The sequence below is a fragment of the Crocodylus siamensis genome, chromosome 6 (genome assembly GCF_052110815.1).
Source record: "Crocodylus siamensis isolate JL-2025a chromosome 6, ASM5211081v1, whole genome shotgun sequence".
NCBI lineage: Eukaryota > Metazoa > Chordata > Crocodylia > Crocodylidae > Crocodylus > Crocodylus siamensis.
This window is the reverse complement of record NC_143400.1, coordinates 95,139,023-95,154,064: the sequence shown is the minus strand read 5'-3', so window position 1 is coordinate 95,154,064 and position 15,042 is coordinate 95,139,023.

Sequence of the window (15,042 nt, the reverse complement as noted above, 5' to 3'; positions counted from 1 at the left end):
AGCTGGAAAGAAGAGCCATTGTGCGGAGCCAGTCTGAACAGGGTGGAGAGCATCTGAGGTGGTAAACGAAACAGCTACTTGGTCCCACATGTGTTTGTTTGCTACCCCTTTCTGTTGGGCTGTCCTAAAGGCAACTGCTGGAGATGGAGAGGGCACACGCATTGGTTAACCAAGGGCAGGCTGGCTCATAGGCAATGCATTTTAGCCCCTGAAAAGACCCATTAAGCTTCAGCGGAAAGCCATGGCACTCAGGGATCCTGCCAGCTTTCCATCACATAGACCCCCTTGCAGCCCATTGCATCAGGGTGGGTGACAGCCACCTGTTTCCCTAGCTGATGGCAGTTCCAGGATGGACGCGTATTCCCCCCGCCCAAACCAAAATGACCAGCTTCTTTTAATTAAATGTTCTTTCATCTCAGTCGGGAGCAAGGCTGGGCGACTCTGCCCTGCCCTTCTCCTGGAGAAACGGAAAGCTTTCTGAAATAGCGGTAAAAGGAACAAGCTGCACGGGGCTGGGGGCTTTGGTGCTGCGGGACAGGAGTCCCCCCGCGGCAGTTCCTGAAATACGCAGGTCTGCTACCGGCTAGCAGGGCCCTTTGCCTTCTGATCTGTCGTGCAGGGTCATCCCCCGCCCCACGCGCCGGCCAGCGCGGATGGATCTGCGCCCTGGCACAGCCCCCTTTGAAACCTCTCTAAGAAATGCCGGGTCGATACCGTCCTGGTAGTTGAGTCTGTTGCACTGCTTGGCTGCCGGCCCGAGGTGGGAAAGTCCAGCCTGGCTGGGCCCTAGTGTGACACAATGAAAGATCCTCTGCTGATAAAGTGGGGGGGGGGGGGCTGCTTTTCTGTATTTAGGGTAAAATTTTCTAGCCTGGGGACCTAGATGAGAGGTGCAGAGTACTTGCCTATTCTACTGCAGCCAATGGGTCCTGGGGAGCATTGAATAGCAAGCTGTTTTCCTTAGGTGCCTTCTATGACATACCCAGTATTGAGACTTTGGGCTGTTTAATTTAAGTTTAAAAAAAAAACCCAAAAAACAAATGCAACTTGGTTGCTAAAAAGTCTGTAAACCTGCCCTGAGTGGGCATCACGCCGTGGCAGTGGGAACCTGGGGAGACAATAATATCATCTCATGCATTTAATCCAAGGACCGTTACATGCGCGTTCAAGAGGGAAGGTGACAGCTGCCATCAGGGGATGGCGTCCGGCCCTTGGGAAGCAAGGTCTGAGATGAAGCCGGGGACAGACGTTCATAAATGTGCTGCAGGCAGGGAATAAAGTATTTCAATAAGGTGCCGAGCTTCAAGAGAAGGTCCGGAGAAGGGCGACAAGGATGATGAATGGTATGGAGGGGCTTTCATGGGAAGAGAGGCTAAAGAAGCCAGGCCTATTCCATTTAGAAAAGAGACATTTGAAAGACGGCACGATAAGGCTTTACAAAATGGTGAACAGAAAGTAGATAGGGATTTATTATTTACTGCCTCTCACAGTACAAGAACTAGGGGTCATAAAAAAGAAACGAGCTGGCGGTAAGCTGAAAACTACCGAAAGGAAGTGTTGGGTTGGTTTTTTTGACACGGTGTGTTATTGAAGTGCGAAGCGTGTTGCCTCCGGACATGGGGGAAGCGGAGAGTTTAGCCAGACTCAGAAAGGGGTTGGGCACGTTTTTGGAGGAACGGGGCATCCGTCACTATTGAGCGGGGGAGCGAGGGGCACGAAGCAGAAATTCCTGAGCCTTCAGTGCTGGAGGCTGCAAGGGAGAGAGGAGCGGGGGAGAAACCCCGCTCAGACCCAGTTCAATCTCCCTTCTACCGCCGTGAGACGCAGGAGCCTGGGCACAAGGGACCCGGTCTGACCCCGTCAGTGGCATCTCTTATGTTCCTCAGTACTGGGGAGAGAGGACGACCAGCGACTGAGTTCAGGCCAAGGTGAGGGAGAGGATTTTGGGAAGTGCAGGACGTGGGGATCCATGGTGGACAGGGACCGAGGGGGTCAGGCAAGTCCAGCCCAGGCCTGCGGAGGTTGGTAGAGCTGCAACGGGCTCCTATCAGCAAGTTCAGCCTCCGTCGGCAGCCAGCTCTTGGCGCTGGGGGGGTCCTTTGGAGCCTACAGCTCCTCCATGCTGCCCGCTATGGGAGCGATAGGTCCGGCTCGGATAAAGACCGGGCGCTACGGCAGATGGCACTGCCGTCCCACCGAGGAGGGGCTGGGATGGAGAGAAGGCAGAGGCGCGCCCATCTGTCTCCAAATTCCCCTACGATGCGAGAGGCTCCCTTTGGGTCTGTTTCCAATGAACAAGGAGCAGCAGAAAAGAGGGCCTGGGTGACCTTTCCTTCCTAACAGACAGCGAGCACTTCTCCCCACGCACCCTTCAACGGTTCGAACGAGCCCAACATCGCGTGGGCGATGAGCCGTGAGTTGGAAGTCGCGCAGATTTCTCCCTGATGCGTGAAGCTTGCCCAGAAGCTAGTTCGTGCACGGTGGGAGCAGCGTTCCCCTGCGATCGTCCCAGCTGGACAGTAACCCCCGCCACCAACGGCCCAGCAAGACGCGCCTCCAAACCCCCGGGGCCAAACTTTGCATCTCCAGCTGGACGGACTCCTGCCCTCCATTCGACCCAAACCCCGCTGAGCTTGAACCAGCCTATTCAGAAGCTGGTACAGGCAGCAAAGCAATCCATGGAGGGCCTGATCGTCTACGTGCGCATGCTCAAGCGCCTTCGCAGAGGCCGCGTTTCCAGGGCTAGTGGCCAGTGAAGATACCGCTGGCTGCCGGTTCCTGTGTGCAGCTGGTTTCCACGACACACAATTAATTGCGAGGCCTGGACCGCAGGCCCTGCTTGCCCATGCAGAGATGCGTTCAGGACACCAGGCTCTGTGTCTGCTGAATAAAGGTGGTTGAAGAACGAAGGCTTTTTCTAATGAAAAATGCCTGACCGGATAGGCATTTCCCCTCCCTCACCATGCTCTGAGCTGTGTTGGGTTTTCAGACGTTCCATGTGAATTTCCACATGAAAATATTGACACAAATCACTTTTTTTTTCATTCTTGAGGCAGAAGATCCCACCCAATTTTCCTGTTCCTTGTGATGAGCAGTGCACGAGCTGTAGGCAGCATCTCCTGGATGCAGGCAGCCTGAATGGAGATGGCAGCTCAAGTGACCTAGTGTGGGAGAGCAACGCTGGGGACACCTAACAGAGTCCAGCAAGACTCCTGACAACCCCCACCCTTCCTCCGCAGACTTTTCAAGTCATCTAAGGCTGGTGGGAAACACAACAATCCCATTTCCCCTGAAACAACAGCGTTTCAGCAGTCCTCCTCTTCATTTTTGTCATCTCTGCATCTTTCTGGGGGTCATGGAAAACACCCAACCAACCCCAACTCTCACACCAGCTGCTGGTGTCTGGTCTGGACCAGAAACCCCATTTTGGGCTCAGGAAATTTCCCTGGCCCATGGTTCTGGCAGCAGTTTCAGTTCTGACCCAGCCTCATTTTCCAAGGAAAGCGTGTTTCATCGAAAAACAATCCCCAGCAGCTCTGGAGAAATGCATTTTTGCTGCCTACAGCTACCCCACCCGGGGCAGCAAGCCAGTCCAGCCTCCTCCTGCCTGCCTGATCCAGATGTCACGGATATGATCCAGCAGCAGACAGGGCCAGCAACGGAGCCTGGGCTTTCTGCACGTGCCCGGGTCCTCGTGCACTGCTGTACTATTTGCATGCCCATCTCCTTGGATTCCTTTGGAAACATGGCTGGCACCAAATTCCTAGCAAGTCAGCACCAAAGATTTAGAGGCATTTTTTTGAAGCGCAACACAGCTGCATTCCTGGCCAGACGACAGCAGTGGAGTTTGGGCACTCTACAACCAACTGGCTCAGGCTAATCGTCTCAACTGCCCGGCCCCGAACTTCTAAGGTCGGACGTTGTGTGTGGTTCGATAGCTGCTCCATCCACCCCAGCAATGGCTGCACTGTAGATGTGGGTTCGTGCTGTGCAGATCTGGGGAGCAGGGGTTCTATCATACAATCTTCCCACCCCCTATATCATCATCGTTATCATTACCGTCATCATTATTATTTAAATTAAGGTACTACATTAGACACAAATACTTGGAAGGAGAGCATTGCTTCCTTTGAGCAGTGTACAAGACTGAAAAGTACTACTAATAACGATTAGAAATATTCTGGCCGTTTGCAAATTCCGAATTTGCTCTCAATTGCTCCCATCTGGTAGGTCTGTGATGGCGAAATGTCACGTTGGATACCTAAAGGATGAGATGCTGCCCGTTGTGAGTCACTGTAGCAGAAACTGGCCCATCGTTTGGTGCTGAAACACAGAAGCAAAGCCATCTTCTTGCTTATAAAGGCAGGTTTATATATGGGAAAATAGAAATTTAGGGTTGGAAAAGATCTCATCAGGTCATCTAGGCCAACCTCCAAGGTCGGAAGGGATCATCCTTGCGACTTTCCAGACACACCCAACTTGACCTAAATACAAAGCTGGGCTCACGAATGCCAGTGTTTGTATTTTATTCACTTACCAGTCAAAACCGGGTATCCGTCTTGGTGTATATTTAGAATCATAGACCCATAGAAAATGGGAGTTGGGAGGGAGCTCAGGAGGTCCCGTCATCTAGTCCAACCCCCTGCTCAAAGCAGGACCAGCCCCAACTACATCATCCCAGCCCATGTGTGTTTTTGAGTGCTCGATCGAAGTTTGGACTTAACAAATACAATTTAAAAAATAAAAAGGTTTTCAGGTGCCAGGTTTGTCTTTATTCAAGTTTTGTCCAGCTCCATTCATATCATCTTCACTGGGCGTTACAGTAACCGAGAAGTGGAGCTGGAAAGGACCAGCCCTATCCAAACCATCCCATATAAACTATAATGCTTTTGGTTGTAACAGATACAACGTTATATCAGTTATAGCTGAAATCAATGGAATGATTTAAAATGACCTAGTCTCTGGTGACTGGAGGCAAGAGAAAGTAAGTACTGTAATATGCACATGCCTGATCGTGTTGTGTCAGGCATAAGAAAGCAGATACAGAAATGAAGGGATGGCACATGGAGAATGTTTATATTGATACCGTTCATTGATCACAACCGGGCATATATATTCTGGAAATTACCTGTGCTTCACCTACTTAGCATGCCAGCAGTGCTGGTGAAATATTATTGCTACTCTGACAACCCAAAGAAAAATTTGGGGGAAAGCTACTGTAATCTGTCCCAACGCCACGAGATGGCAGGCTGTGCCAAAGTTTAGGGAGGCGATTGCTGTACCTAGATGCCAATGGGCAGGCAAGTGTTTTCCAGTTTAATATATTTAAATTAGAAGAAAAATGTTGCACGGTGAAGGGGCGGGGGTGTTGCCATGTAAAGGTGTATGTGCTTGAGTGGGTTTGTTCCTACTTAAAAATAATGCTAGTTCAAATTAAAAAATTATCGCGCTTGGAATACATGTAGTGACTTCGATTATGATGTAGCGTTGGAGTGATTTGTAGCCGTGATAGTCCAGGAATTATCTGAGAGGCGAGGATTTCTTAGGGCGATGTCTTTTTATTGGACCAGCTGCATAGTTGGGATAGAGATAGATGTGCTTTTAAACACCGGGCACTCCTGTTCAGGTCTGAGGAGTGAACACCGGCAGAGCGTAGTAAAAAAAAGCAGAGGAGGAGGAGGGCAAGTCCCAGGGCTAGCAGACAGAGGTGGCTTCAGGGGGTGCAGCTGAGTGCCCCCTTCTGACCCCTGCTCCATCTAAACTTTAAAAACTTTAAAGCCTGGAGGGAGTGGGAGGCATCAGCCTTTCTATTCAGGCAGCAGTGAGGGAGTCAATGGACTTCATGGCTCATTGTCATCTCCCTGATTCCTGCTACTCTCTCGCCACTCCACGGGTGTTAATGACCCTCTCGGTTTTTTTAATGGTCTTGATGTTCCACTCCTCAAATAATCCTTCCACCTGCAATGTTGCTGTCTATTAGCTATTCCTGGTAGTAGCTCTCCTCTATTTTACAGCCCTGCAGACTGTTTTGAGCTCTAGCTGGAGCCTTAATTCATGTGTGGGACTAGGAACTCAGGTGTAGAAAGGGGTGACAGTGAAGTCCTGGCGACACCATGAAGATGTTCAGGAAGTCTAGATTTGGTTTTCTGAAACTGAATAAGAGGAGTACATTTAACTATAATGACAACACGATTAATGATACAATATCCTTTGACTATTCTTGCCTAGCTTGTTGTCATTTTGCATACATATAGACCCCCCCATACACACACACATACATACATATACATATACACGGACACACACACATATATACATATACATACACATATACGTACATACATACATACACACACATACATATATATACACACACATACTTATATATATACACAGACACACACACACACACATATATATACATATACATACACATATACATACATACATATACACACACATACTTATATATATACACAGACACACACACACACATATATACATATATACACATACATACATATAGATAGATAAATAGATACACAGAGAGAGAGAGACACACACACACAGATTTCATCGACAAGATCGAGGGCAGCCCCCGTGCCAGAGGCAGGACGTCTGCGGGGACCAAGGGATCCCAGCAAGATACGCATCCAAACACCTTTTGAATGAGTCTGGAGTAGGTGCTTGCACCACCTCTGAGGGAGCCTGTTCCAGGCCCTGGATATTTCGACTGTGAAGAAGTTTTTCTTTATGTTCAGTCTAAATCGGCTTTCCAGGAGTTTGTGGCTGCTGGATCTTGTTATCCCTTGGGCAGCCCTGGTGAGCAGCCGTTCTCCCTGATGCACACCCCCATGTACTTGTAGGCAGCCACCAAGTCCCCCTGAGCCTTCACTTCGCCGCCAGGCGGAAGAGTCCCATGCCCCTCAGCCTCTCCTCGTAAGGCTTGCTCTCTTGGCCCTTGATCGTGCGGGTGGCTCCCCTCTGGACTCTCTTAAGTTTATCCACATCCCTCCTGAATTGTGGAGCCCAAAACTGGACACAGTACTCCAGCTGCGGCCATGCCAAGGCCAGGTAAAGCGGGAGGATGACGTCCCTGGTTTCGCTTGAGATGCATCGGTGGATGCACGTCACAGTTTGGCTTGCTCTGCCAGCCACGGCACCACGTTGGTGGCTCATGCCCATCTTGTGGTCAGTCAAGACCCCCAAGTCTCTTTCGGTCGCGGTGCTAGTGAGCGTAGCACCACCGAGCCTGTAACTATGATGCTGGTTGTTCCTCCCAAGGTGGAGCACCCTGCACTTCTCTGCATTGAATGCCATCAGATTTTGGTCCCCGCACCTTGTGAGCAAGTCCAAGTCGGCCTGTATCCCCAGCCTGTCCTCCAGTGTGACCGCCTTCCCCCGTAGTTTAGTGCCATCCACAAACGTTGCCTGTCCACATCTGATACCCAAATCCAGATCATTAATGAAGATGGTGAAGAGCACTGAGCCCCGGGGGACTCCATTGGTCACCTTGTGCCACATTGATACGCCCCCGTCAACTAGTACCCTTTGGGTCCGACCCCAAAGCCAGTTCCCCAGCCATCGGACCGTGGGGGGGTCGAGGCCGCAGTTCCCCAGCTTAACCATGAGGACTTCGTGGGAGACCAAGTCAAAGGCTTTCTTGAAATCCAGGCGTATGACGTCAACCTCGTCTCCCCTATCGAGGCGATGCGGCGCCTGGTCATAGGAGACGAGGCTGGTCAGGCAAGACCTGCCAGTCACACAGCCGTGTTGGCTGGCGTTCAAAAGGTTGCTTTCCATTAGCTCGTTGCAGATGGATCCCTTAATAATTTTCTCCGGGATCTTTCCAGGGATGCATGTCAGCCTGATTGGCCTGTAGTTCCCTGGATCTTCCCTCCTTCCTTTTTTGAAGACTGGGACCACGTTGCCTCTTTTCCAGTCTTCTGGTACCTCACCCGAGCGCCATGACTTCTCAGATATCTTTGCCGTAGGGTGCGCTACGATGTCCGCCAGCTCCTTCAAGACTGTGCCCTTATGGACGTCTAGCCTCTCGAGGGTCCATCTCCCACTCCCTGGAAGCTTTGCATCCTGTCCGACCCCCTTGGGCGCGTGGACAATTGATGCAAAGTATTCATTTAGGAGATTGGCCTTTTTGGGGGAGTCAGACATCAGCTGTCCCATTTTATCTCGCAGGGGGTCAATGTTGCCTTTGTTCTTTTTCCGACTTCCCATATATCTGAAGGACTAGATGATCTACTCAGGCCCCTTCTGACCCTAGAAACTATGAAACTATGACTTCGTGTGTGTGTGCGCACACATGTGTGCACGCGTGCATAGTTTGCTGTATATAAATCTAGCAAACTAGTGCACGTCCCAGTAGTTATATTTGTTTCTTGCTTTGCTTTTAAACTGAATAATATATAGCGCTAGCCTCCTAGCATATTAGCAAAGCCTCTAGTTTCTCCTTAATTGTAGAAAATACGTGCTGTGTGCTATGCGATGCAACATCTGCACCCCACCCCGCTTTCCAAAACCCTCGATCCCTCCATGGCAGCGGGCAAGCGATCGGCAGAAGAAAAGGGCTTCTGCAACGAAGGACCAGCGGTCGGTTTTGTGGAAGGCTGCGGCTGTTTGCGCTCAGAGGCTCTGCCCTTGGGATAACATGGGAATATACTGCGAAGAAACCGCAGCTGCAACTCAGAGCAGCTTGGGGCTCCCTGCTGCATGGAGACTGCCTCCAGTTTTAAAATGTAATGAAGAAGCCAGGAGATCACGGTCCCTCCTGTCGGAGAAGTTTCGATCTGCGCCCCGCGGTAGCTACAACTGCCGCGCTCTTTCCCTCCGCACAGCTCGCAGGGACAAGCCGGTTCTCCGAGCTGGAAACCTCTCTCATTACGAGCTCCATCCGCGAGGGCTGGGGAAGGTGCATGCTCCCTCCTGCTGCAGGAGTCGTGCCTCGCTCTTCGTTCCCAGCCAGTTGCAACCTATTTTTCATTCGTGAAACCGCTCTCTGCCCTCCTGCATCCCTTGCATTGTGCCTGCGTGGAGGCCGTCTCCCTGGCTAGCATTATCAGCAGCCTGGGGTCTCACTGCCCGGGGAGCCTCAAAGCAATTTCTTCATGGGGCTGGATGGGGAAGGCTATGGGATTTGCTGGGGGAGAGCGGGATTTCAGGAGAGGGGGGTCCCTCAGACACAAGGACGGAGATGGTTGTTTCCTTGTCCTCCCTGCTCCGCCTGCCCTATGGGCCCATTCAGGTCTATGTCTTCTCCAGACCCAGCACAGTGACCCCCGAGCCCACGGCAGGGGCGCCTAAAACCCTCCATGCTTCAAAACAGCAGCAACATCCCATGCGCCCCCTTTTCTCATAGAAACCACAGGCCGCACGTGCTGCGAGGCTCCTCAGGTCAGGCAGTGTTTTAAATGTCGAAGACCGCATGTCACCCCTCCCCACCCACCTAACGAGACTGGCTCTTAGCCACCAAGATTGAGTTTTAATAGAATAAATGAGGTCTTCTGGTTCCTGGCTCTCTGGCATTTTGGCAGGGGGGAGTTTCCCCAACCCTCCACAAAGGCCAGACATGGATTTGCCAAAAGAGAAGTGAGGGTGATGCCTACTCACAGGACTCCAGGAGCAGGGGCTTCAAGGGGGAAATATTGTGACCAGCATCTTGAGCACCGGCAATCCTGAGAGCAGCCTGGGTTTCTCCCCCCCTGGGTTCAGAGGCTGGCGCGCAGCGCTGAGCGGCACGGGGATAACTCCACCGCCCGTGCGGCCACAGGACCCGTCGTGCCAAGCCAGGCTTGCGTGCTCCCTCCCGGGGGCATCTGACTCGTGTTATTCGACCTACGGGTGGGAGCAATGACTGGAAAACCCAGGACAGGGGCCAGCAAGCCTGTATGCCTGAGCTCTCACAGGCTGCCCCTCCCTGCCCTCCTTCAGACCAGCCCTTACAGCTCTGGGATGCCTACAAAAATCTGGACAAGGGTGAGGTGCCTGTCAGGCTAAGCTAAGCTGCCTTCTTGTGCACTCGCCCTCTCAGCTTGCAAGCTTTTTTGGACCAGCCTTGCTCTGGTTTGATGCCGGACCTGGTGCAAACGAGTTTTGACCCGTGCTGGGGACTCCCAGACCGCACGGCCACATGAATCAATCCAGACGGCGACTCCTTGAAATTCACTCTCTCATCAGCTCAGCTCTCTCAGCTTTTCCCACCCCTTTTTGTCCCCTGGTAGTCACTTCTCCAGGAGACAGCATCTGGAGGACTTGTTTCTGCCCAGTTTTGCAGCTCAGAGGAATTGTTCCTGCCAAGCTGTGTTGAAAGGAATAGCACTGAAGTTATAGCTGCCTGGGTGCAAAATATTCCCGGTGGCTGGTTCCACAAGGATCGAAACGTCTCTCACAGTAGGGAGTCCCTGGGAATATGTTCGCCCCATTTCTTGATGGCATTTTAAACCTGCAAGCAGCATCACTGCAGAGTGAGACCTGTGCTGATCTGAGTTTTGTGACTGGCTCTGCCACTTACCTGCTGTGTGACCCAAGTCAAATCATTTCACCCGCCCGTGCCTCAGTTTCCCCATCCATAAAATGGGGACAGTGGTGCTTTATGTCAGAGCAAGATGAGCTCAATAAAATCATTATTAAAATGATCAGACATTACCCGTACCATGACAGCATCTCCTGGGCCCTGTCAGGTGTCCAGGCTTCAATGTGCAAGGTGCTGCATATTCATAATCGACAAAGAAATAGTCCCTGCCCCAACGCATTTACAATGTGGGTGTCATGCTGGAGCACAGGGGGGTTTTGTCATGACACCATCCTTTTAAGATGCTCCTCTTCCCAGGGAAGGCTCCCCTTGGTTTCCCAGTGACAAGGGTATAATGCATTGGGTCAGGGGTGTACTTGGTAGCAGTGTTGGTCGGAGACCAAAAGAAATGCAAAAAATCTAGATTTCTTGGTTCAGAAATGATGCCTTTTATTAGACCAACTAGGACATCAGCTCTGAGCCTGAAAGTTTGCAGAAACAATTTTTTCTTTTGTTTTGTTTTTTGCGATTTCCTAGTTGGTCTAAATAAAAGGTATCAGATGTCTTTCATGCTTTGAATGACGCTTTGGGAATTGAAGGTGGCTTGAGACCAGGAAGCACAATCCAAGCACGCGGGTGTTGCAGTCAGAGTCCCTGCCCATCGCGTGGCAACTACGTGCAGCGTCACGCTGCTCGGTGCGTGCCAAGCCCGTTCTCCTAATGGCATCTCCCAGGGATGCCCAAAACACCAGCCAGAGGGGGGTTTCCAGCTCTTTTTTTAGCACCGGTTGCTCATTATCTTCCAGGCGGAACCGGCTGCTCCTCTTATGGCAGCGCGCACGTGCTAGGGAGAGATCGCCCTGCTGCTCAAATAGGAAGCCCACCGGGTGGGATTTTAAAGGCAAGCAGCAAGGGCCGTTTCTCTCTGGTGTTTCTCTCCTCCCCAGAGCTGGCTGCCTCTCAAGGGGGTCCCTCAAGCCCTGGAGCTGACCTGTGGCCTCTCGAGAATTCACGCCTGCCAGTTTGCTGCGAGGCGAGGCCTCTTGGCAGCTCCTGGCAGGACTGTTTCCTTATTCATCATTCACTTGGCACCGTGCCGCCTTGCCCCACGGTCCTGGCGAGGAGTGGCTGCCACGATACAAATAACTGGGGATAAGTAACAGCTTTTACATCGGCAGTGACTTCAGTTTGGCGTCTCCCCAGCCCTTTGTGGATTATTGTAATGACCTGCATTGCTGCTGGCTAAACAGGTGCATGCCCTCAGCCCCGTACTGTTAGCAGGGAATGAAGATCCCCCTTTAGCTCAACTCTTTGCAGCCTCTGCGGGCTCTGCCTCAACCACCAGCCCCTCCTGGGATCGGAGGGAGGTTGCAGAGAGAGCTCTTTCTTGCAGGCTGGGATGATATCGGCGGGGCTGGTCCTGCTTGCAGCAGGGGTGGGACTAAACGTGACCTCCGCAGGTCCCTGCAACCCTCATTGTCTATGATGCCAAGGTTACGGCATTTCAGGCTGAACCGAGGTATCAAGCCGTAGCGCTGAAGGAGGCTGTTCACAGGCCTCGTGTGACAGCAGGTGGCAAACTTCCCCAGCTCAGCCTGTGCCAGAGACTTGCTCGGTGGCTGATGGAGACGAGCTCTAAACCCAGCCTAAACCCACGGGGCACAGGGCAAAGACCCATCCTTTCCGCTGCCTGCCGAGCGGTCTGCCCACCCGGAAAGAAAGGAAGAGGGGGATGTCAGGAGAGGTGGAAAAGTCCGGGGGGGCATTTGCTTGGGAGGCCAAACAAAGCAGCGACAAAGATGCGGTGGTGAGACCGACAGGACTTCTCAAGGTTCGCAGCAAAACAGAACAAAACCAGACTGTCTCCTCCACGGCCACCCCCCAAAAGCTTTGCTCGGCTGGAGACCAAATGGGCTTTGCTTCCTACGCCAAGTTGTTAGCCCTGTGGTGGAAGTGGCTCTCTTTCCTAGCCGTGCAGGAACAAAGACTGATGAAAAACACCCTGTTGAAACGCAAAGCTGAAAGGGGGCTCTGGAAACAGAGTGCTGGGATCCCTCTTTTCATCCCCCTTTGGGCTGATCTATTTGATGGATTTAACTCCAACCTGCAAGTTCTTTCTATCACCTTGAAATTCAGGCGGGGGTCTAGGGACAGGTCATTTTGCAGCAAAATGTGCCTCTCAGCAAAAGAAAACATCTCCCAGCTCAAACAGTAAATCCAGTGGGAAGGGGAAGGGCTGCCACTGCCCAACATTTAGCCCCCTTTAGGGCTAGCTGCTCTAGGACACTGTTTATCCCAGGAGAGAACCACGTCCCTCCACCCCGGGGGCATTTTCAGGGGTCTGAAGGGAGTGAGAAGTGGGTGCAACGTGCCCACTAGAGCTGGGGGAGAGAAGACCGGCATAAATGATGGCATGGCATACCAGGCACTGAGTGGGCACAGGACAGCAGCTGAAGGGACGGCCTTGCAGCTTCTTTGGGCTCTGAAACAAGGGACCTTGCCAGCTGGATAACTTTCCTTCCACCTCCCCGCTACCGTACGACCTCTACAATCTCTGACTTAGAGGCACATCCTGGGGAATGGGAAGGACCCCGGGCACTCCCAGCTCCTCACGTGGCCCTTGGAGGCTGAGGACACCAGCCGGAAATCAGAGCCACCCCAAGGCTGCTCAACCGTACCCAGACACCTCGTCAGATCGTGCCCGGGCCCAACATTGCGGAGAGGCAGCCTGGTATAAAACCTCACCTGTGTGAGCCCTGTACCAAGCATATCTCCTCCTCTTCTGGCCAGACGTGGTTCCTGGAGACCCACGGAGCTGGGCATGGGGTCTCGTGAGTGTCTTTATGCTCCACTGAGGGGGTCACCGGGTTTTCTGGGAACCTGTGAGGTGGGCAGAGGCTACGGGATCCGAGAGACTTGGCAAGCCCCTGCTCAGGGCAGCCTGGGCGAGGAGTCCTGAAGCAATGAGGCCCCGAGACCACACGCATGCCTTCAGCGGGGCCCTTCCCCGAGGCCGTGACGAAGGCCCCATCCACGTCAGCGCGTGACACGCGCCACCTGCCCGCTGCCCGCCTGCAGGACGGCAGGCGACACCGGGCCCCTCCCAGCCAGGAGGGGACTGTGCAATGCCAGCACCCGCCGCGCCGCTCTGGCAGGGGCTGGAGCGTCATCGCTCCCGACACAAAGGCTCATCGCTGGCTATTGTTGCACATGGGTCAGAGCCTGGCCCTGCCCTGCTGGCAACCCCGGCTGGGGGGGACACAGTTTTGCTGCCACTAAATGCAGCAATGCCTGATCGGGGGTCCCAAGCCAGGTGCCCGGGGCAGCCTGAGGCCCCGAGCTAGGGCTGGGGCAGGGGTCAGAGCAGCACAGGCCCCGCAGGAGGGGATTTGACCAGGAAAGAGCTCATCTAACCCCCGCCCGCCCCACACCAATCACATCACCCTGGGGCTTCAGGGCTCATGGATCCTTGGACATCACTATGCTAGAGTGGATCCCCAGTGTGATCCCTGGGGATCACTCTCCTATAGCTGATCCCCGGAGGTTGCTGAGCTATGGAAGATCCCTCGAGATCGCTGTGCGACGCCGGACCCCCAGGGACTGCTGCGCTGCAGTGGATCCCTCGAGATCACTGTGCGACGCCGCACCCCCGGGGATTGCTGCGCTGCAGTGGATCCCTCGAGATCACTGTGCGACGCCGGACCCCTGGGGATTGCTGCGCTGCAGTGGATCCCTCGAGGTCGCTGTGTGACACGGGACCCCTGGGGATTGCTGCGCTGCAGTGGATCCCTCGAGGTCACTGTGCGATGCTGGACCCCCAGGGACTGCTGCGCTGCAGTGGATCCCTCGAGATCACTGTGCAACCCCCGGGATTGCTGCGCTGCAGTGGATCCCTCGAGGTCGCTGTGTGACACGGGACCCCCGGGGATTGCTGCGCTGCAGTGGATCCCTCGAGGTCGCTGTGTGACACGGGACCCCCGGGGATTGCTGCGCTGCAGTGGATCCCTCGAGGTCGCTGTGTGACACGGGACCCCCGGGGATTGCTGCGCTGCAGTGGATCCCTCGAGATCGCTGTGCGACGCCGGACCCCCAGGGACTGCTGCGCTGCAGTGGATCCCTCGAGGTCGCTGTGCTCCAGGCGTCCCCGAGAGAGCCCCGGGCTGCGGCCGATCCCTGCCGGGTGGTGGGTCCCCCGGGACTGCAGACCCCGAGAGATTCCCCGGTCGGCGGCGACTCCGGGCGGGGGGCCGCAGGCTGGGCAGCCGGGGGGCAGCTACGTCTGAATTGTCTACATTTTCAGCCCCCCCATGGCAGACCCGTTGTAGAAGCCCCCAGCGCTACCAAGGCCCCCGGAGCTCGCCGGGCTCGGGGGTCCCTGGAGATCGCCCCCCCCCGAGGCCCCGCGCGGGCTGGGAGGGGCGGCGCTGGGGAGGGGCGGGGCGGGGCGGGGCGGCGCGGCGCGGGGGGCCCGGGCCGTGACGTCAGGCGGGAGCAGGGCTTAAAGGGGCCGGGGCGGC